A 24,281-nucleotide genomic window follows, 5' to 3' on the forward strand; every position below is an offset into this window, starting at 1 on the left:
AAATAGAAATGGAAGGAAAACTTCTGAACTCCTTATATGAGGTCAACATTACCCTGATATCAAAACCAGACAAAAACCCCATCAAAAAGGAGAATTATGGACCAATCTTCCTGAGAACTCTGATGCCAAAATACTCAACAGGATCCTAGCCAAGAGGATCCAACAGTGCCCTGAAAGGATTATTCACCACAACCAGGTGGGATTTATTTCTGGGATGCAAAGGTGATGGTTCAACATTCACAAATCCATCAACGTGATAGAACACATTAATGAAAGAAAAGACAAGAACTATGTGATCCTCTCAATTGATGCAGAAAAAGCATTTGACAAAATACATCATCCTTTCCTTATTAAAATTCTGTAGAGTGTAGGGATAGAGGGAACATACCTCAATATCATAAAAGCCATCTATGAAAAACCCACAGCAAATTCATTCTCAATGGGGTAAAACTGAGAGCTTTTCCCTTAAGGTTAGGAACATGACAGGGATACCCACTCTCACCATTATTGTTTAACATAGTACTAGAAGTCCTAGCGTCAGCAATCAGACAACACAAATAAATCAAAGGCATTCAGATTGTTAAAGAAGTCAGACTCTTCACAGATGACATGATATTTTATGTGGAAAACTCAAAAGACCCCACCCCCAAATTACTAGAACTCATACAACAATTCAGCAATGTGGCAGGATACAAGATCAATGCACAGAAATCAGTGGCATTTCTATACACTAATAATGTAATTGAGGAAAGAGAAATTAAGGAATCAATTCCATTTACAATAGCACTGAAAACCATGAGGTACCTAGGAATAAACCTAACCAAAGAGTTTAAGGACCTATACTCTAGAAACTGCAGAATGCATATGAAAGAAATTGAGGAAGACACAAAGAGATAGAAAAACATTCCATGTTCATGGACAGGAAGAATAAGCTTTGTTAAAATGTCTATGTTACTCAGAGCAATCTACACGTTCAGTGCAATCCTTATCAAAATACCATCGACATTTTTCAAAGAGCTGGAACAAACAATCCTAAAATTTGTATGGAACCAGAAAAGACCCTGAATCACCAGGAGCATGTTGAGAAAGAAAACCAAAGCTGAGGACATTATGATGCCTGACTTCAAGCTATATTACAAAGCTGTGATCATTAACACAGCATGGTATTGGCAAAAAAATAACAGACTCATATATCATTGGAACGGAATAGAGACCCCAGATAGGGACCCTCAACTCTGTGGTCAACTAATCTTCGACAAATCAAGAATGAACATCCAGTGGATAAAAGACAATCTCTTCAATAAATGGTGCTGGGAATACTGTACAGCCACATGCATAAAAATGAAACTGGACCATTTTCTTACACCATACACAAAGATAAACTCAAAATGGATGAAAGACCTCAATGTAAGACAGGAATCCATCAGAATCCTAGAGGAGAACATAGGCACTAACCTCTTTGACATTGGCCACAGAACTTCTTTCAAGACATGTCTCTAGGCAAGGGAAACAAAAGCAAAAATGAAGTTTTGGGACTTCATCAAGATAAAAAGCTTCTGCACAGCAATGGAAACAACAAAACTAAGTGGCAACCCACGGAATGGGAGAATATCTACATATGACATTCCAGATAAAGGGCTGGTATTTAAAATCTATAATTTTCTCAAACTCAACACCCCCAAAAAAACAAATAATCCAGTCAAGAAATGGGCAGAAGACATGAACAGACATTTCTTCAAGAAAACATAGAAATGGCTAACAGGCACATGAAAAAATGTTCAACATCACTAGTTATCAAGGAAATACAAATCAAAACCACAGTGAGATACCACCGTGCACCAGTTAGAATGGCTAAAATTAACAAGACACATAACAACAAATGTTGATGAGGTTATGGAGAAAGGGGAACCCTCTTACACTGTTGGTGGGAATGTATGCTGGTACAGCCTCTTTGAAAACAATATGGAGGTTCCTCAAGATTTTAAAAATAGAGCTACCCTATGACCCAGCATTTGCACTACTAGGTATTTAATCCAAAGATACAGATGTAGTGAAAATAAGGGGCACTTTTACCCCAGTGTTCATAGCAGCAATGTCCATGATAGCCAAACTGTGGAAGGAGCCTAGATGCCCTTCAACAGATGAATGGATTAAGAATATGTAGTTAATTTGGAATATTACTCAGCCATTAGAAAGGATGAAGACCCACCATGTGCATCGACATGAATGGAACTGGAGGGCATTATGCTAAATGAAATAAGTCAAGCAGAGAAAGACCATTATCATTTGGTTTCACTCACATGTGGAACATGAGGAATAGCGTGGAGGACCACAGGGGAAGGGAGGAAAAACTGAATGAGAAGATATTAGAGAGGCTGACAAACCATGAGAGACTCTGGACTCTGGGAACCAAAGTGAGGGCTACAGAAGGGAGGGGGCAGGTTGATGGGTAACTGGGTGATGACTATTGAGGAGGGCTTGTGTCGTGATGAGCACTGGGTGTTATAGGCAACTTATGAATCATTGAACACTATCAAAAACTAATGATGTACTATCTGTTGGCTAACTGAACATAATTAAAAAAAAAAGAAAACGGGGTTTTAGAGGGGAGGGGGGAGGGGAGATTGGTTAGCCCGGTGATGGGTATTAAGGAGGGCATGTACTGCATGGAGCACTGGTTGTTATACGAAAACAATGGATCGTGGATCACTACATCAAAAACTAATGATGTATTGTATGGTGACTAACATAACATAATAAAATTAAAAACAATTAAAAAAAATAAAGCTTGTTTTCAACAACAACAAAAAAAAAACGAAGAAAAAACAGAAGGCACTTATCATTTCTCCACCTCAAAGAATAAACCCCCTGTGTTGTGGATACCAAAAACAAACAAAAACGTAAGTTGGTAAATTTAAGAATGTAGTTGAATCCAGGAAAAGGTTAAAAAATGAAAGAAAGAAGGAAATGGAAAATTTTAGCCTAAGGATAAATGATTCATGAGAAACACCTAGAGCTCAGTATATTATTTTCCCGTGGTGCTGGAGTTTTACAGTATGTGGCATCCATAAGCTTGTCATTCACCTGTTCTTCTAGTCAGTTTTCTGGGGGTGGAGACTACCGTGCTGGTTCTCAGATATCTTTGCCTGGGTGGAGTTGTCCCACCCGTTGTCAGAGGGATGCTGTCAATGTAAGCTGGTCGTTTGTAAGGCTTTTTTTTCCCTGGAGGCTTTCCACACCTCTTCAGAGGGTCAAAGCAAAAATGGCCAGGCCCAGACCCCCAGCCCAGAGCCACAAGATCGCAGTCCCCCCTCTTCAATAAACCCTACAGGTAAAAGAATCTCCACTTCTGTGTGTCACAAACTCTGCAGACTCTTGCAGTTTGCGCCCACTGAAATCCTCCTGGGGGGTGTCCCTGGGACCCACGAGCATCACTGTGCTTTGTGTCTTTGCAACTTTGAGTGGTTGTGGGCTCATGCACTCACCCTGCTCTGCTGCTCCCACGTCACGGCTGGGTGCTTCCCTACAGTCCTTTCCGGGGCCACCACTGCTCTGAGATCTGTTGCCTAGTCATGGGTGCAGCCATTTTGTCCTTCCCAGGGGATGGTAAATAGCCCGCACCTTCCAGTCCTTTTCCAGGTGCTCAGGCAAACAGCGGTCTCCCTACGGTTGTGGTTTATGGCAACCTGAGCTGAGAGCCCCTCCTAGTCTCACTGACCATAATCAGTTTCCCCTCTCCACTGCTTGGACACTGTATTGGTTCAGGCACCCCCATTCTTTCTGTGTCTCTCAGGATCCTGACACCACAATGTCCCACCTAGATTTCTGCCCTTTTCATCCCCTGAGCCCCTTTCAGAAAGGGATGTTTCTCACTGGAGCAGATTTCTAAGGGTTCTGATTTTGCACTCTGGTGTTACATCACTTTTTGGTAACCAGCTTATAGAGCCTCCTTCCCCTCTCTGTTTATCTTCTGATATTTCCCTGCAGATTCACGACTCCACACCACCTACCTTGCAAAAAGCAGTCATTTTTCTGCTTGTAGAGTTCCAGATAAATTTTCTTATGTCTCAGGCTGAATTCATGGGTGTTCAGAATGGTTTGATAGTTATCCAGCTAAATTCGAGGGACTAGATGAAACCAGGTCCTTTACTCTGCCAACTTGCTTCCCTCCTCATTCAATGTAATTATTGATGGATGTATATTTATTGCCATTTTATTACTTGATTTCTCACTTCTGGAGATTTTCTCTGATCTTGTCTTTGTCACTTTGGTGACAGATTGTCAACTTTGCACTCAAAGTGTCCCCTTTAATATTTCTTGCAGGGCTGGTTTAATGGTCATGATTTCGTTTAGATTTAGATTTTGTTTGTCTGGGAAACTGTTTATCTCTCCTTCTATTCTGAATGACAGCCTGGCTGGATAGAGTATTCTTGGCTGCAGATCTTTCCCATTCAGAACTTTGAATATACTCTACTTCACTCTTACTTGGAAAGTTTCTTTGGGAAATCTCCAGCTAACCTTATGGGTTTTCCCTTGTAAGTTAAGGGCTTCTATGCCTTGCTGCTTTTAAGATTTGTTCTTTATCACTAAATTTTCAAATTTAATTGCAATATGTCTTGGTGTTGGCCTGCTTTTGTTGATTTTGATAGGAGTTGTCTGTGCCTCCCAGATCTAAGTGTTTGTTTCCCTCTCCAGATCAGGGAAATTTTCAGCTATTATTTCTTCAAATAAATTCTCTGCCCTTTTTCTTTCTCTTCTCCTGGGACTCTTATTATACAAATGTTATTACGTTTGATGGTCAGTGAGTTCCCTATGTCTATTCTCATGTTGCATAATTCTTCTCTCTTTTCTCTTCAGTGTCATTACTTTCCTTTTTTTGTCTTCTAGGTCACGAATTCATTCATTTGCTTCTTCCAGCCTGGTGTACATTGCATGAAGCCTGTTACAAATCTTGTTTATTGAACTCTTCATCTCTAATTGATTCTTTTATCTATTTTCTCTCTGTGTTAAGGGTCTAACTGATGCCTTCTATTCTTTTCTCAAGCCCACTGAGTATCTTTATGATTGTTATTTTAAATTCTCCATCAGTTGTTTATATCAGCATTATCAACAACAGCCAAATTATGGAAAGAGCCCAAATGCGCATTGACTGATGAATTGATAGATGATGTGATATACATATATGTGTGTGTACATGTATATGTGTCTATATTCACACGTATGTGTATAGTATATACATTGGAATATTACTCAGCCTTAAAAAAGAATGAATCCTTGCCACTTCCAACATCGTGGATGGATCTAGAGAGTATTATGCTAAGTGAAATAAGTCAGAGAAAGATAAATACCATGACTTCACTTATATGTGGAATTTCAGAAACAAAAGAGTTGAATATAGTTGGGTAAAAGAGAAGCAAACTATGAAACAGATGCTTAACTATAGAAAACAAACAGGATTACTAGAAAGGATGTTGGTGGGGGATGTGTTAAATAGGTGATGATTATTAAGGAGGACTCTTGTGATTAGCACTGGTTGTTTTATGTAAGTGATGAACCACTAAATTCTATACGTAAAACTAATATTACACTGTATGTTAACTAACTGGAATTTAAATAAAAACTTGAAGGAAAAAAAATTCTCCATCAGGTATGTTACTTTCATCTGTTTTACTTATATCTCTGGCTGTGGTCTTGTTTTTTTCATTTTGGATAAATATTTCCTTCTTTGCATTTTGTCGAAATCTCTGTATTTTTCTCTGAGCTATGTTAAGCCAGATATGTTTCCTGCTTCTGAAAGTAGGGCCTTGTGAGTAAGAGGTCATGTAGTGCCCAAGGCCTGGTGTTTCAGGGAGTGTCTCTGGTGTGTGCTGCGTGTGCATTGCTCTTGTGTTTTGGCTGCTTTATCCTTCAGGGCAATCGGCAGAGGCTCTCTGTGTCTGCTGTGGGCAGTGTTTGGACTCTGGCCTGAATGTGGTGTGTTTTAACTAGGTGTGCTGTGTTCTGCTTGTTAAATGAGTTCTGACATCACCTCCACTGTAGCTGAGGCCCTGCAGAACTCTCTGTTTGGGAGACATGGTGTGGGCGGGGAGTATGCTGGTCTTCTGGGGGAATGGGCCCACCATGCTGGGACTGAGGCAAATTTGACTGAGAAGGGCCGTCTCACCAGAGTGGAGCCTGGTGTATGCAAGCTGTGCAGCCAGTTTGGGCATTGCTCTGCTTTCCCCAAGTGGCTCTGTGTTTATGCTGAGGGGTGGGGTTAGGAAATGGTGCTGGTCAGCTCCTATATTCCTGAAGAGGTGTCCTTGTGAACACTGCCTCTCACAGACATGCTCCAAGAAGAAGAAATAATGTTCCCACTGTGTGCCCCAGGTGCTCTTCAGATTGCTGTCTCCATGCTCTCTGCCCCTGTGTTGTTTGCTTGCCTTCTCTTCTTCAAGTGCAGCCCACTGCCCTCTGGGTTTTATCCCAGCCAAGCCCACTGCCCTTTAAAGCTTGAGGCTTTAGGCCCCTCTGGTTGCAAGAATTCACCAAATTCAGCCCCTCTCATTTCCAAGCCAATGGCTTTAGGTTAACATTCTCCTTATGAGTTGCCCTGTGTGCCCCCCTCTCTCTCTCACCCTTCTCTGCAACCATGGCTTCCCTTCTACATCACCCATGATCTGTTTCTCCCTTAAACCATATCTCCACACTTCCTACCTTTTTTGATGTGGCATATTTTCTTCCTTTAGTTTTGGAGTTTGTTCTGTCAGTCTTTAGGCCAATTTATGGAGTATTTAGAATGATTTGATAGCTATCTCATTGTGTTCATGGGACAAGGTGAGCCTAGGATCCTCCTACTCTGCCACCATCTTTCTCTCCAAGCCTACTGTAGTATATTTTTAATTTTAGTTATTGAGTTCTTCATTTCTGATTGGTTCTTTTTTATCTTTTCTATCTCTTTTTGAGGGTCTCACTGAGATCCTCCACTCTTCTTAAGTCCAGTCAGTATCTTTGTGACCATTACTTCAAATTTTCTATCAAGCATATTGCTTATCTCTATTTCATTTAGTTCTCTTGGTGTGTTTTTTTTTTTTTCTTGTTTGTTCATTAGGGACACAGTCCTCTGTCTCCTGTTTTCATGTAACTTTCTGTGTCTGCTTCTATGTTTTAGGAGAGTCTTCTAACACCCTTATGTCCCCTGCTCTTCAAAGTAGTGGCTTTATGAAGAAGAAGTCCTGTAGTACCCTACAGTGCAATATCCACTGTTCGTTAGGACCTGGTGATTTAGGACTGTCTCCTATGTGTGTTGCTGCCCCCTACTTTTGTGGATTAGCTCTGTTTGCCTTCAGACCCATGCTCCGCAGTGGCTCCGTTTGCCTGCTGTGGACCAGATTTATTCCCTGGTATACTGTATGGGGCCAGCCTGGGGACTCCTTGGGCTTACATTGGTTCCAGCCAGATGTTTGCCAGAGTTGTGGTTGTAGCAAACTGCAGGGTGCTCTTCCTCTGTTGTTCCCTGAGAGGCTTTCATTGATGGGTGAGGACTGCAGTCAATTCAAATGACTGCGCCCAGTCAGCTGCTGGGGCTTCTGCCCTTAGTCACCTTAGAGTGTTGCCGGGCACCTTTCAGGCTGGTTGCAGAATGCCACACTTGTGGCATGGCTTTGGATAAACCCTAAATTTATTGTGCTGAGTGGAGTGGGTTGAGTGAGGCATATGCACAGGAGGGTGCTGGGGTGTGTTGCACTCTTAGGAAGGTTTGCTCTGGTCTGCTTGTGGGTGATGACCTGATGCTGTTTTGGAGAACTCCTGTGGAGAGCAGGTTGGATGAAGCAGGTCTGTATGAGAACATGGAGGCACAGCATATTGCTAGCAAGCAAGTTGGAGAGTGTTTGCTCTGGTTCCTACAGCTGTCTGTGCATCTAGGCTGGGGGTTGACGGAGAGAAATGGTTCCCACCAGTGCTTTTCATTTTGGAGAAGTTTCCTAAAGACTCCTCCCTTTCCTATACATGTTCTGAGATTAGTAAACAAATCTCTTTCCCGTATACTATGCTGATGCTCCTATACTTTATCTTAGTGGGATTGTTTGTTATGCTATTTCTTTAAGGGTGGGGACTCAGTTTCCTATTGTTCTCATGTTCTCCCAGAGCTGACCCTACTGATTTTTTTAAATTTCTTTAAAATTCCTGGTGTTAAGCCTCACTGATTATAAAAACTCTCTCGAAGTTAAGCCACTCTGGTTTTCAAAGCCGAATGTTATACTGATTTGTCTTTCAGCCTGGGGTGCCTTGTGTGGGGTCTTCTCCTTTTCCTTTTCTGTACTTGCAGTATCCCTCCTTCCCCTGGTCAGTCTCACAGGTCACTTTGTTTCACAACCAGTTCTGTGCCCTTCCTGCTGTTTTTGATGTGGCCTCTTCTCTACAGTTAGCTTTGGAGAGTCTGTTCTGGCAGTCTTCAGGTTGTGTTCTGAGTTATTTACACTGATGGTGTTATATAGCTGGATCTGTGGGGTGAGGTGAGCTTAGGATCCTCCTACTCTGCCATCCTCCCCAGAACTCCTTCCTATACTACTTTAGATTGATCATTTTTAAAAGGAAAATATGATATGGTCAAGTTCTTTTCTTGGTAATCTTCCTTCCTGACGTGTTATCATTTCATCGCAGTGTTTTGTTTTTCTTGGAAGTGCACCAACTTTTCTTGCATTGATTTCATATAAGTTTTCTACTATTGCCATAACAAATTTATCACAAATGTAGGGGCTTAAAACAATACATTTACTATTTTACCATTGTGTAGGTCAGAAATCTGGTACAGGTCTCATTGGATGAAAATCAAGTTATTGGCAAGCTGCATTCCTTTCTGGAGGGTCTAGGGGAAAATTCATGTCTTACTCATTTGGTTGTTGGCAGAACTCAATTTCTCATGACTGTAAGTCTAGAATCTCTGTTTCCTTGCTAGCTGTCAACTGAGGGCTGTTCTCAGTTTCAAGAGTTCACCTTCATTATTTGGCTTGTTGTGTCCTTTTTCCATCTTCAAAGCCAACAATAGATTGTGTCCCTCCTACCATAGAATTTCTACACTTTCTTTCTTTTTTATTCCTGAGAGATATTTTGGGAATTTACATCACCTAGGATGTATGTATATGTTTGAAAATGTTGCACTAAAAAAGATATATAGTGACACCAAAGGAAAGTAAGATTATTTTTCTTCTAAAAAGAATGGTTATATGACTCACTTTTGAGGAAAAAAATGTGGAACAAAAGCATTTTTATGTTGTTATAAGACATTTTTTTCTGAAATCACAGAACCTGTGTTCAAATATGATTTCTTTATTTTCTGATTATATCACTTGAAGCAAGTCATTGAACTTTTGAGTCCAATTTTCACTTCTATAAATGAGGATAATGAATACCTGTCACAGTTTATTTATAGGCTATAAATATTAAGTGACATAAGTAAATTAAAAAAAAATTGTATGCAATTTTAGTTTTGGCAGAGCTCCCAAATCAGTGCATCATCTCCTCTAAGCTACCAAAGTCAGCCATGACACCACCACATTTGATCTGCAAAAAGGTGAAAGAAAACAATTTTTCTATTACCCTCAACTACAGAGTATATAAAATTGTCCTCATGAAAATAAATAAATAAGTAAATAAATAGTGTCCTCATGGATAATAGATGCAGAGATTTTTCTGCATATGGAATGTATATACCCCACACCCTCTAATAAGGATGGGTATTGATGGGGTTTTTAATCCTCATCTCACAATTTTTTTCATCTTTATTGATGTTTAATTGGCAAATAAAATTGTAAGATATTTAAAGTGTACATCATGGTGACTTGATATATATATACATTGTGAAAAGATTTCCACCATCTTGTTAATTAAGACACCCATCACCTCACATATTTATTGGGTTTTTTTGGTGAGAACATTTAAATTCTACTCTCTTAGCAAATTTCAATTATACAATACATTGGTATCAACTATAATCATCATGTTTTACATTAAATCCTCAGACCTTGTTCATCTTATAGTTGAAAGGTTGTATCCTTTGACCAACGTCTTCCTATTTCCCCCACTCCCCAACCCCTGGCAACTACTTTTATATTCTTTGTTTCTAGGAGTTTGACTTTTTTTTAAATTCCATATATAAATGATACCATGCAGTATTTGTCTTTCTCTGTCTGGCTTATTTCACTTAGCATAATGCCCTCAAGGTCCATCCATGTTGTCACAAATGGCAACGTTTCCTTCTTTCTCATAGCTAAATATTTATATGTATGTGTGTGTGTGTGTATTTATTTGTGTGTGTGTATCATGTCTTCTTTATCCTTCTGGCTACTGATTGACACTTAAGTTATTTCCATATCTTGGCTATTATGAATAGTGCTGCAATGAACACTGGAGTGCAACTGTCTCTTCAATATTCTGTTTTCATTACCTTATGTACCTATAAGTCTCCATTTTCTTTTTCTTTTTCTTTTTCTTTTTTGTCTTTACATCTCTCTCTGGCTCAGCTGGGGAAAAATCCTCTGCTTTTAAGGAATTATGCAATTAGTGTGCGTGCACCCAGGTAATACAGAATAATCTCCCCCATCTCAAGGCCTTTAACTTAATCACATCATCAAAGTTCTTTCCATGTAAGGTAACGTAGTAGTTGTAGGTTCTGGGAATTAAGGTGTGGACATTTTTGGGTAGTCATCATTCTGCTTACCTGAGACAGCCTGTTCTTGTTGGAGGATGAAGATAGATGGTGGGAAGAGCTACACATCATATGATTTTCTTAGATCAGAGAGAATGAAGCTAGATCAGCAAGCTGGAGCTTTTAACCTTGTGTGACATGCTAGGTAAGCTTAAAATAAAGCTAGGAAATGGGAAGTCGTTGAAGATTTTTTAAGGAGGGTACTATATTCACATTCATGTTTTATATAGATCATACTAGTGAGCCTATGGAAAATGGTGTAGAAAGAGATTGGGGTAAGAAGACCATTTAAAATGTTTTTGTAATAATCCTGACAAGTAATGGTGAAAGCCTGAAGTCAGTCAGTCATAGAGGAATGGATTTCAGAAAGGTTGATGAAATATTACTGATTAGTTGGTATAATCAATCAGGGATCAACCAGAGAAACAGAACCAGTAAGAGATATATATTAAAAATGTATTCAAGGAATTGGCTTATGTGATTGCAGGGACTGACTAGATGAGTCTGAAATCCATAGAGCAGTCCCTCAGGAATGCAGAATGAAACTTTCTGGCATGGGCTGAAGCTAGCGTTCAGAGGTGAGGTTTCTTCAGGGAAGCCTCATTCTGCTCTTAAGACCTATCAGCTGATTGAATTAGGTCCACCCACAATTTATGGGATAATCTCCTTTACCTAAATGAGATCACAGACATTAATTACATCTACAAAATGGCTTTACAGCAACAGCTAGATCAGTGCTTGATTGAATAACTGGGGTATCTAGTCTAGCCAAGTATACATATATAAAATATCAAAGTTGTAAGAGATATAGAAAAAAAATTATATACATATATGTGTGTGTATATATATATATATATATATCCTACAACTTTTGATTATCCCATTGGTTGTTTGTATAGATAAAAAATCTGTATTGATCCGGGCCTTGACTCAAACTTCATTTTATATACAAAGAAGAAAGTTTTAATACACACTGACTTTTCCAAGAATGCATCTACCATGTAAACCAACATAAGATCTTACTTTGTTTTGTTCAGAATGTTACCAAGAACGTTCATCATTTTGGAAAATCATTTCACCTACAAAATACTGCTCTTGGATATTTGAAATAATAGTAATAACAGAGCTGTATCAGTCAGCATTTATAGCTATTACATTTACAGGCATTCTCTGTATACTTGTCTGCATATGTCTTTTAGTGTTGTCATGCCCCAGCATTTCCATATTGAAATACATTTTGTTTCCTCATAAACTACTTTCTTTGTATTTCTCTTTCATATTATAGATACCATATTTTTGGTATCATGTATATTTTATTTCCATATCATAAAATAGGCATTAAAATATTTAAGAAACAGGGCCAGATAGACTTGAGAAACGCTAATTTAGAGGAAAGAAGATAAGAATGGGTGAAAATGTTGAAAAATTTCATGTAGAGATGCAGGAACTTGTTAGAAGGGCTGTGCATTATGCTTTGTGGTAGAGGTTACCATAGCTCTAATTGCCAGATTTAGTGAATAGCTTTTAGCTTTTATCGTGACTCTCTGTAATATTTAAAATTCTCTCCTCTTTTCCTTTTTATGACATCCTTCTTCAGTTCTTCTCTTACATATCTGGCCTTTGTTTCTCACTCTTTTTCTGAGTACTCCTCTGCCTGGATCTTTAGATTTGGTGATTCCTAAATCTCCCTGTTTGAATTCTCAATTCTCCTTGGCAATCTCACCCATGCCTTGGGTCTAATTAAACATACATATGCAGATGTTTCCCAAATCTGTACCACCAGCACAAGCCTTTATGCCAAGCTTCAGACTCATAAAGCGAACTGCCTGCTAACTTTTTCTATGTGGATGCCTTTCCAGCACCTCAAAACTGAACATAGCCAAAACTGAACTCTTCATTACTCCACCAGCAGCACCATAAACCTCTTTCTTATTCTTGTTGGTACTAATATTCCCAAGGAAAAACAACTAGGACATCATGTCATATTTCTCTTTTTTTACCTCCACTTTTTAATCTGATGCAAAATCATAATGATCATTCCTTCAGAATATCTCATGAATTTGTCTTCTATTCCATTTCCTAAACTCCATTCCAGTACCCTAGTTTAGACCCTTACCATTTCTCCTGATGACAATAATAATTTCATAACTGAATCTACTGCCTCCACTACTGCCTGATGACTTTGGTACAGTCTCTAGAATAAATATCTAACCACATTGTTTCTCTACTTAAAATCCTTCAATGACTTTCTATTTCCGATGATAGTCTTAGTGTGGCCTAAAAGATTCTCTATGGCATGTCTCTTACTTAAACTGGTCTTCTGCTAATCCCTACACTCCACCCCAAACTTATATAATCCTTTTCTTATATTTTATGTTTCACCAGGGTTTCCTTGAACCTATGTTTGACTCCCATTTAATTGTATATTTGTTTTTCTCTAATATCTTCATATCTTTTACCTCATGAACTTCATTCTTCAAAGTCCTGCTCAGTTGTCTTAGCCTTAAGAAAATTTTCTTTTATTTCCTGTTCTTTGTCTCTAGAAGGGATTACTTCCTCTTTGCTACTTCTCTGCCTGATATTTATCTATTATTGTACATATCATATACAGGCTTGGTAGATGCACATTGATACATATTGAAATCTCAATATAGCATCTTTCCATCTTGTTGATTAGGAATGTAAAAGATAAAATACACAATAGAAGTTCATAGGTTTGTTTCTTTTGTATTGCTTATTAATTGATATATAACTCATAGTAAAGCACATAAATCTTAAGTATATAGCTCTGATGATTTTGTACCCATATTAAATATTCATGTAATCACCACCTAGAGCAAAATATAGAACATTTTCAGTAACCCAGAAGGTTCATTTGTACTCCTTCCAAGTCAGTACCCTCAAGAAGTAACCACTATTCTGACTTCTATCACCATCTATTAGTTTTGCCTGTGCTTCAACTTTATATACATGGAGTCACAGACTACGTGTTCTTTGCTCAGACAGGTTTTTATAAAAACCTTAGAACTTTGGTGCACTCTAATGTTGTCTATGAGGAAAGAGATTCTGAAAGCCTATGAGAGGATGTTCCAAGAATGAGGCAAGGCTTCAACAACTCCTGAATTACAAAGATCAGAAAGTCTATGAACATTTGAATGGGTGCCCTCACTAAAATAAAATATTGTAGCAGATATATATTAACAAGAACAAGGAAAAATGAAATCTCAAGAATTTTGAAGAAACTATAGAGGAAGAGATCCTCAAAATTTTCTAGAAAAGAAGAGATGTTAATTTGGAACTAATTCAGTTCTATTCAGTCAGCACTTACTGAGAACTTCTGTGTGTCAGGCACAGAGAGTACTAAACTGTACCTGCCCTTGAAGACTACACAGTCTAGTGCTGGAGACAGAATCATCTTCTAAGGGAGATTTGAATTAAATATACATTATCAGTGGGAGACACTCAAATGAAGAAAGTTGACGAGGTGTATTTCATTTTCAGCCATGATTAATTTGAGATACCTGTGGGACATTGGGGTGTAGATGGTCTTTAGAATATCAGAATTATAGACAAGGGATGCAGATTTGGATACTATCAGCATATAGATGGGAATTATGAGTACTTGAATGGGAGCTGAAGTCATGAGGAATGTATACTGTGAGACAAGACAGTGAAAATGGAATTCTGAAGAACACCAATGTTGAAAAGACTATGGAGAGGAAGAGGATCCTGCAAATGAAACTGCATAGCCAAAGAAGGAAGGAGAACAGAACATGAAGTGTCCTAAAAAAAAAAATAATAATAATGAAGTGTCCTATAACCTAAGGGAAAAGAGTATCTCAAGAAAGAGGAGGTAATCAACAGTGTCAACATGTTTTTGTAAAAGACTTTAAAGTGTCCATTGGTGTTGGGAATGGAAGGGAGAGAACAATCATTGACTCTATCAAAGGAGGTCCTTGATTTGGCATGTAAGAAATAAAAAAAAGATTGTAGTGGTTTGAGGAGTGCATAGAGGAAGAGTGGGGAAGTGGTCAAAGAGAATGCAGACAGTGCTTTCAAGAAATTGAGATATGATACATAGGAAGAAGGAGAGATATTTATAATAAGGGGAACATAAAGTTAAATGAAACTTTGTTTTGAAGGAAAAGACTTGAGAATATTAAATATTCATGGGAATGTCAAATAGGGAGAAGCAGAAGGGACAGGAAAAAGTGGGTATAATTAATGGTTTGAGGGAGGTGAGATCAAGTGCAGAGATGGAAGAATATGCCTTAGGAGAGGAGAAAACTGAAGGGAGAAATAGACAATAATAGTGGAGGACATAAATACTCCACTTTCAGTAATGGGTAGAATATGTAGACAGATCAATAAAGAAATAGCAGACTTACCTGCAGATTGAAAGTGAGGAGATGGAGAAACATTTATCATGGACCTCAAAAGAAAGTGGAGGTAGCAGTACTTCTATCAGGCTAACTAGATTTTAAATCAAACACTGTAATAAGACATGAAGAAGACTACTATATCATAATAAAGGGAACTATCTAACAGGATATAACAATTGTAAATATTTATGTACCCAACATGGAAGCAACCAAATATATAATATAGTTAATAATGAACATAATGGAACTCATTAATAATAATATAATAATTCTAAGCAACAATAACAGCCCACATTCCTCAATGGACAGATCATCTAAGCAGAAAATCAACAAGGAAACAATGGCTTTAAATGACGCACTGGACCAGAAGGACTTAACAGATATATTCAGATCATTCCATCCCAAAGCTGCATTCTTGTCAAGTGCACATGGGATGTGCTCCAAAATAGATCTCATATTAGGTCACAGATCACACCTAAAAAAGTACAAAAAGACTGAGATCAAACCATGCATATTTTCTGACCATAATGCTATGAAACTTGAAGTCAACCACAAGAAAAAATTTAGAAATACCAGAAATGCATGGAGGTTAAACAACATTCTACAAAACAGTGAATGGGTCAACAAGGAAATCAAAGAAGAAATAAATACAAGGAACTAAATGAAAATGAAAACACAATGGTCCAAAACATTTGGAATGCAGCTAAAGCTGCTGAAAGTATATTGTAATACAAGCCTACTTCAAGAAGCAAGAAAAATCTCAAACTACCTAACCTTATACCTAAAGGAGCTAGAAAAAGAACATCAAATGAAGCCTAAAGCCAGCAGAAGAATAGAAATAATAAAGATTAGAAAAGAAAAAAATGATGTAGAAACAAAAAAAAAAATCAAAAACAAAAAACCAACAGAACAGATCAATGGAATCAAAAGGTGATCCTTTGAAAAAAATAATAAAATTGATAAACCCCAGCCAGACTTACCAAAAAGAAAAGATAAAGGACCCAAGTAAATAAAATCATAAATGAGAGAGGAGAAATAACAAGCAACACTACAGAAATACGTACAATTATAAGAGAATATGATGAAAAACTATATGCCAACAAATTGGGCAATGTGGAAGAAATGGATAAATTCCTAGAAACATATAAACTACTAAAATTAAAACAGGAGGAAACAGAAAACTTGAACAGACTGATAACCAGCAAAGAAATTGAATCAACAATCAAAAATCTCCTAGAAACAAAGTCCAGGGCTAGATGACTTCACCGGTGAATTCAAGAAAACATTAAAAGAGGAGTTAATATCTGTGCTTCTCCAAATATTGGAAAAAATAGAAATGGAAGTATAACTTCCAATTTCATTCTGTGAGGCCAGCATTATCCTTATAACAAAACCAGCCAGACTCAACAGAAAAAGAGAACTATATAGGCCAATACCCTTGATGAACATGGATGCAAAAATTCTCAATAAATTAATAGTGAATTGAATCCAACAGTACATTAAAAGAATCATCACCATGATCTAGTGGCATTTATTCCTGGGCTGCAAGGGTGGTTCACTGTTCAAAAATCAATCATTGTGATACACCATATTAATAAAAGAAAGGAAGAAAAAACATATGATCCTTCCAATAGATGCAGAAATACCATTCACAAAGTACAACATCCATTCATGATAAAAACTGTCAACAAAATAGGGACAGAGGGAACATAGCTCAACATCATAAAAGCCGTATACAAGAGACCCATAGCTAATATCATCCTCAATGGGGAAAAACTGAGAGCTTTTCCTTTTTGGCCAGAAACAAGACAAGGATGGCCACTCTCAGCATTGTTATTTAACATAGCATCAGAAGTCCTAGCCACAATAATCAGACCAAAAAAAAAAAATCCAAATTGGTAAGGAAGAAGTAAAACTTCCACTATTTGTAGATGACATGATACTCTATATAGAAGACCCGTCACTCTACCAAAAAAAAACTGCTAGAAATGATAAATGAATTTAGTAAAGTTGTAGGACACAAAATCAACATGCAGAAATCTTTTGCATTTTTATACACCACTAATGAAGCAGCAGAAAAAGAAATCAAGGATCAGTCCCACTTATAAATCACCAAAAACAATGAGACACCTAGGCATAAACCTAACCAAAGAGGTGAAAGACCTTTATTCTGAAAACTGTAAAACACTGATGAAAAAAATTGAAAATGACACAAAGAAAAGGAAAGTCATTCCATGCTCATGGATTAGAAAAATAAACATTGTTAAAAACGTCTACACAAAGCAGTCTACATATTTAATGCAATCTCTATCAAAATACCAACAGAATTTTTCACAGAACTAGAAAAACAATCATAAAATTTGTATGGAACCACAAAAAAATCCTGAATAGCCAAAGCAACGTTGAAAAAGAAGAAGGAGGAAACAAAAAGCAAACCTGGCGGCATCACAGTTCCAGACTTCAAGTTCTCTTACAAAGGTATAGTGATCAAAACAGTATGGTACTGGCACAAAAATAGACACACATGGAACAGAATAGAAGTCCAAGAAATGAACCTATAACTATATGGTATTTAATCTGACAAAGCAGGAAAGAATATCCAATGGGCAAAAGACAGTCTCCTCAAAAAATGGTTTTGGGGAAACTGGACAGCAACATGTAAAATAATGAAAGTGGACCACATTGTTACACTATACACAAACATAAATTCAAACTGGATGAAATACCTAAGTGTGAGACAAGAAACCCTTAAAATCCTACAGGAGAACACAGGCAGTAAGCTCTTTGTCATTAGCTGGAGAAGCTTCTTCCTAGATAGTGTCCTGAGGTAAGGGAAACAAAAGCAAAAATAAACTATAGGGATTTCTTCAAAATAGAAACTTCTGTACAGTGAAGTAGACAATCAACAAAACTAAAAGGCAACCTTCAGAATGGGAGAAGATATTTGCAAATGACATATCTGATAAAGCATTAGTATCCAAAATACATAAAGAAGTAAACTCAACATCCAAAAAATGAATAATCCATATTAAAATATTGGCAGAAGACATCAGTATTTTTTCCAAGAAGACATAGAGATAACCAACAGACACATGAAAAAATGCTCAACATCACTCATCATCACGGAAATAAAAATAAAAACTACAATGAGATATCCTTTCACACCAGTCAGAATGGCTAAAATTAGCAACACTAGAAACAACCAGTCTTGGAAAGTATGTGGAGAAAGGGGAACTGTCTTGCACTCTTGTTCAGAATGCAAACTGGTGCAGCCACTGTGGAAAATAGTATGGAATTGCATCAAAAAGTTAAAAACATCAATACGCTATATGCCAGCAATGACACTACTAGGTATTTACCCAAAGAACACAAAAATACTAATTCAGATGTATACATGTACCATGATGTTTACAGCAGCATTATCTACAATAGTCAAATTATGGAAATATCTCAAGTGTCCAGTGACTTATGGATGGATAAAGAATTGGTATATATGTATATAGAGTGGAATATTACTCAGCCATAAAAATGAATGAAATCTTGCCATTTGCAATGATATCATGGAGACCCAGAGTATTATCATAAGTGAAATAAGTGAGTCAGATAAAGACAAATACCATATGGTTTCACTCATATGTGGAATTTAAGAAACAAAAGAAACAAAGGGAAAAAAGAGATAGGCAAATCAAGAAACAGACTATGGATTACAAACTGATGGTTTCCAGAGGGGAAGGGTTAAATAGGTGTTGGGGATTAAGGAGTGTACTTGTGATGAGCACCGGGTGTTGTATGGAAGTGTTGAATCACTGTATTGTGTACCTGAAACTAATACTGTTAGTTAACTAACTGGAATTTAAATAAAAACTTTAAAAGAAGTGTTAAAGGGCACCTGGGTGGCTCAGATTGTTAAGCATCTGCCTTCGGCTCAGGTCATGATCTCAGGGTCCTGGGATCGAGTCCCGCATCGGGCTTCCTGCTCCTTGGGAGCCTGCTTCTCCCTCTGCCTCTCTCTGTCTCTCATGAATAAATAAATAAAATCTTTAAAAAAAATAAAAAAAAATAAAAGAAATGTTAAAATATGTTAGTCTTTATAAGAAGAGAAAATTTGGGGCAGGATCCAAGAATGCAACATAGGAAGACCTTGAACTCATCTCCACAGATAGACCAAATCACCTACATATAGAGCAACTCCTCCAGAAGAACTGTGGTCTGACTTAACAGCTTCTCCACAACAAAGGATAGAGGGACTACATAGATGATGGCAGGAGAGACAGACACAAGGAAACTATGAGAACCCTATGCCCAGTTCGGTGAACTGCACCTTGGAGGTATAGCATTGACAGACATAGAGCAGATTCTCTACCCTAGGTTACAGGGGAAAACAAACAAACAAACAAACAAACAAACAAACAAACTGTGGTTTAAAAGGGCAAGTAGAATTTAAAAGATGCAGCCCTTCAGTATCTGCAAAATGCTGGGGGACCTTTGGAATGCCATCTGGAATCAGAGTGGCTGGTGAGCACTATTGTTTATGCTCCCCCTCCACCTTGATAACAAAGATAAAAGCAGAATCTGGGCACCCTCACTGGCCTAATGTTTTAATGATTCCCCAGATTCCGTGCCCAAACCAGCTTTCACCACCTTGGAGCGCAGGAAAAACAAACAAACAAACAAACAAAACAATTGATTTAAAAGAACAACTAAAATATAAAGGAAACAACCCTAGAAGTACTGTGGGGACATCGCACTATTGGAGGGGCTGGTGAGTGCCATTGTTTATGCATCCCCTCCACCTTGATAATGCAGACAGGAGCAGGGTACTTACAGGCAACCTAACCAGCTGGCTGCCCTGGTGAGCCCTGGACTCCTAGCTCACAGTAGCCACAGTCATCCCACCCAAGACAGCCCCCACCACCTACCCAATCCCCAGCTATCCCACCCAGGTCGCCCCAGCATTCTGTGCATGAGGACATTCCTGGACAGTGCCCACTACAGCTCCAGCCATCTCATCAAGGCAACACAGGAGCAAATCACCCCAGGACAACCCAGGTCCATACCCACTTTGGATCCAGATGTCCTGCCCAAGGGCTCCCTGCACTGAATGCACTAGGAACCCCCAGCCTATACCTGCTGCAGCTGCAGCTGCTCTGCCAGAGCAAACCTGCACAGAATGCCAAGAGACTCCCTGGCAGCAGCCCTTTTAGCTTCACCTGTCCTATCAAGAAGCCCTTTTTATGGAGTGCCCTGGGACCTTCCACCCTGCACCCAGTTCACCTCTAGCCATCCCACCAGGCAGCCTCTGTGTGGACTTTCCTGGGTCATCTCACTTGTGCCTTCTACAGTTCCAGCCAGGCAACAAAAGCTGCTAAACCAACACTATCTACACACGGCCAGTCATTCAAGACTAGGAGAAATAACTGGTCCATGTAATTAATAGAAACAAACAAAGTCAAATAAAATGAGACATAGGAATATGCTCCAAAGGAAAGAAAGAGACAAAATTTTAGAAAATAACTAAATGAAATGGAGTTAAACGATCTCTCTAATAAAGAGTTCAAAGTAATGGTCATAAAAATGGTCATTGGATTGGAGAGAGGAGTGGATGAACTCAGTAAGAACTTCAAAAAAGCGATAGAAAGTATTAAAAAGAACCAATCAGTTGAAGAATACCATATCTGAAATGAAAAAAAATCCACTACATGGAATTGATAGATTAGAAGATATAGAAGTACAGACTAGGAATCTGTAAGAGAGAGCTCTGGAAAGTGACCAAACTGAACAGCAAAAATGCAAAAAAAAAAAAAATTAAAAATGAGGAAAGTTTCCTTCTGAGACAGCATCAAGTGTATTAATATTCTAATTATACAAGTTCCAGAAGGAGAAGTGAGAGAGAAAGGGGCAGAAAGCTTATTTGAAGAAATAATGGCTGAAAACTTCCATAGTCTGGAGAAAGAAACATGATATCCGGGTCCAGGAAGCATGTATATCTCTAAATATGGTGAATGGAAGGAGGTCCACACCAAGATACATAATAATTAAAATGTCAAATATTAAAGATAAAGAGAGCAAGGGAAAAAGTAGCAAGGGAAAAATCAACTAGTTACATAAAAGGAAAACACCAGAAGGCTATCAGGTGATTTATACAGCAGCAGCTTTGCACTTGAGAAGGCAATGACATGATATATTCAACGTGCAAGAAGAAAAACCTGCAACTAGTAATACCCTACCCAGCAAAGTTACATTCAGACCTGAAGGAGAGATAATTTCCCAGACAAACAAAAGCTAATGAAGTTTATCCCCACTGAACCTGTTTTAGAAAAAAAAAAAAAACAACAACTCATTATTTATTTATTTTTAAAGGCACTTCATTAAGTGGGAAAAGGGAAACATCATAATTAAAAGAAAAAAATTTAAAAATCATGAGTAAAAGCAAACATACAATGAGAATATTAGATTAGTCACTTATAAAACTAGTGTGAAGGTTAAAAAAACAAAAGCAGTAAAATTAATTATATAAACAAATACTTCAGGGAGTCAAAAAATTTAAAAAATATATATAAAATATATACATAAAAACTGGAGAGAGGAGTAGAAATGCAGTACTTTTAGAATGTGTTTGAACTTAAGTGACCATCAACCTAATAATAGACTACTATAGAGGTGGAGCCTGAGAAGATGACAGAGTAGTGGGACCCTAAGCTCACCTTGTCCCATGGATACAACTAGATAACACTCAAGTGTAAATAACCCAGAAAACAACCTGAAGACTGGCAGAATAAACACTGCAGTGAAGGGTAAAGAGGCAACATCAAGGAAGGTAGGGAACTTGGAGACATGGTTTGGCTGCAAAATGGCCCTTGGCCATCTGCAGATGGAGGGAGCCTTGGGATTCAAGAGGGGAGAGATATAGATTATCACATTGTGGAGTCCACACTGGGAAGAAAAATTCCCACGGCTTTGAAATCGTGAAGGACCAAATTTCATGAGTTCTTAAAACCAGCAGGACTCAAAAGCCTAGAGTTTTAAAAATCAGTGGGATTGGCTCTGGGAGAGCAGGCAGGAAAGAGGAAGTTGTGTCTCTACCCTTACAGAGCACAACAAACAGACCCTAGAGGTCCAACCTAGAAGCAGCTGTTTGAAAAACACCTGGGGAATACAGGAGGGAGAGTTACTTACTGAACTTAGACTCTGTCCCAGAGAGACAGGGACTGCTGGTGGACTTCTGCAGGAAAAAAGGAGCTAACAGGTGCCATCTCCTTCCCCCACTCCCCAACATAAATACACTGCCACTAGCAGGAACCAGCCTGTCACCATTACTACCTAACTTGCTTATATCTAACCCTGTACCTTTCCCTGTGGTGGCCCTGCTCTTCCCAGTCACCTTTCCTTCAGTCATGTTGCTAGAAGTCCTTTAACCAGACTAGTGCAGACCTTGTCAACACCATGTCTCCCAACCACATGTTTTATGGGGCCTTGGTCCTTGTGGCAGTGGCAGCAGCAGCAGTGGCAGGCCATGTAGAAGCTTGAGGTGCACCTAGATAAAATTGTGTGCTGTGCCAGCTTTGCACACTTTCTGGGTGAATCCAGGGTGGCCAAAGTTCTGGGGGTGACAGCAGATCTCATTTCACAAGCAGATCAGAGTGCACCTTGTTAAAATGGCATGCCCCACCCTGCCCTGGGACCAAACCACGACAGGCAAAGAGAGCCTCTGTATATGACTGGACTAAAGGAGAAAGTGGACAGGACACAACTGCAGGGCACATGCAACACACATAGGAGCCAGCCCATGAAGTGTCATGTTCTGGGGAACAGAGCATATGCACTGCAGGGCAATATAAGTACTCTTCTTCATACAGCCATTACCCTCAAGAACAGGAGACATATCTGACTTCCTAACACACAGAAACACAGAGAGTAAGACAAAATGAGATAGAGGAATATGTCCCAAATTAAAGAACAGGACAGAACCACAGCAAGAGACCTAAGTGAAACAGATATAAATAATATGCCTTATAGAGGATTTAAAGTAATGATCATAAAGATACTCACTGGACTTCAGAAAAGGGTGGAGAACATCAGTGAGACTACTTTTTTTTTATTTGAAAGATTTTATTTATTTATTTGACAGAGAGACAGTGAGAGAGGGAACACAAGCAAGGGGAGTGGGAGAGAGAGAAGCAGGCTTCCTGCTGAGCATGGAGCCTGACATAGGGCTTGATCCCAGGACCCTTGGATCATGACCTAGCCGAAGGCAGCCGCTTAACCAACTGAGCCACCCAGGTGCCCCAGAGACTCTTGATAAAGAGATTAAAAAATAACATATTAGAGATGAAGAACTCCAAAAAATAACATATCAGAGATGAAGAACTCCATATAAAATACAATAGATGGAATAAATAGTGGACAATAGGAAGGAGAGGAACTTATATGTGACCTGAAGGATAGAATAATGGTAAGTAATCAAGGTAAACAGGTGAAAGACAAACAAATACTGCATAATGAGAATAGACTTAGAAAACTCAATGACTGCATCAAGAGCAATAACGTTCTTTTTTTTTTTTTTAAGATTTTATTTATTTTTTTGACAGAGAGAGAGACAGCGAGAGCAGGAACACAAGCAGGGGGAGTGGGAGAGGGAGAAGCAGGCTTCCCGCCGAGCAGGGAGCCCGATGTGGGGACTCGATCCCAGGACCCTGGGATCATGACCTGAGCCGAAGGCAGACGCTTAACGACTGAGCCACCCAGGCGCCCAAGAGCAATAACGTTCTTATTATAGGGTTCCCAAAAGAGAAGAGAGAAATGGAGGGGCAAAAAATATACTTAAATAATAGCTGAAAACAACCTGAATATGGGGAAAGAAACAGAGATCCAGATTTAGGAGGCACAGAAACCCCCCAAGAAATTCAACCCAAGAAGGTACATGTCAAGACACATAGTAATAAAAATGGCAAAAAGTAGTGAAAATGAGAGAATTTCAAAAACAGTGAAAAAAAAGTAGATTGTTACATACTGGGGAAACCACATAAGGATATCATTTGATTTTACAGCAGAAACTGCAGGCCAGATGGAAGAAGCATGATATATTCAAAGTGATGTAAAGGGAAAATCTTCAGCCATGAATATTCTATCAACCAAGGGCATCATTCAGAATAGGAGGAGAGATAGTTTCTCAGACAGACAAAGGTAAAGAAGTTTCTGACCCCTAAACCAGC

The 24,281-nt window shown here is 38.6% G+C and overlaps 1 protein-coding gene across 2 annotated transcripts in view; it reads left to right on the plus strand.

Moving 5' to 3' along the window:
* Positions 1–24,281, plus strand: part of NBDY (negative regulator of P-body association) — a 181,272-nt gene that overhangs the window by 31,626 nt on the left and 125,365 nt on the right. The window contains exon 5 of one of the 2 annotated variants that reach the window (XR_010406138.1): positions 1–24,281. This exon is cut by the window's left edge and continues 12,171 nt beyond it; it is cut by the window's right edge and continues 12,642 nt beyond it. The exons of the other annotated variant lie outside the window; for it this stretch is intronic. The gene's annotated coding sequence lies outside the window, so the exon portion shown is untranslated. 2 annotated transcript variants of the gene reach the window in all.

The sequence above is a fragment of the Mirounga angustirostris genome, unplaced genomic scaffold, assembly GCF_029215605.1.
Source record: "Mirounga angustirostris isolate CCGP_5_RB_7025 unplaced genomic scaffold, mMirAng1.0.hap1 SCAF_11, whole genome shotgun sequence".
NCBI classification, from domain to species: Eukaryota; Metazoa; Chordata; class Mammalia; order Carnivora; family Phocidae; genus Mirounga; species Mirounga angustirostris.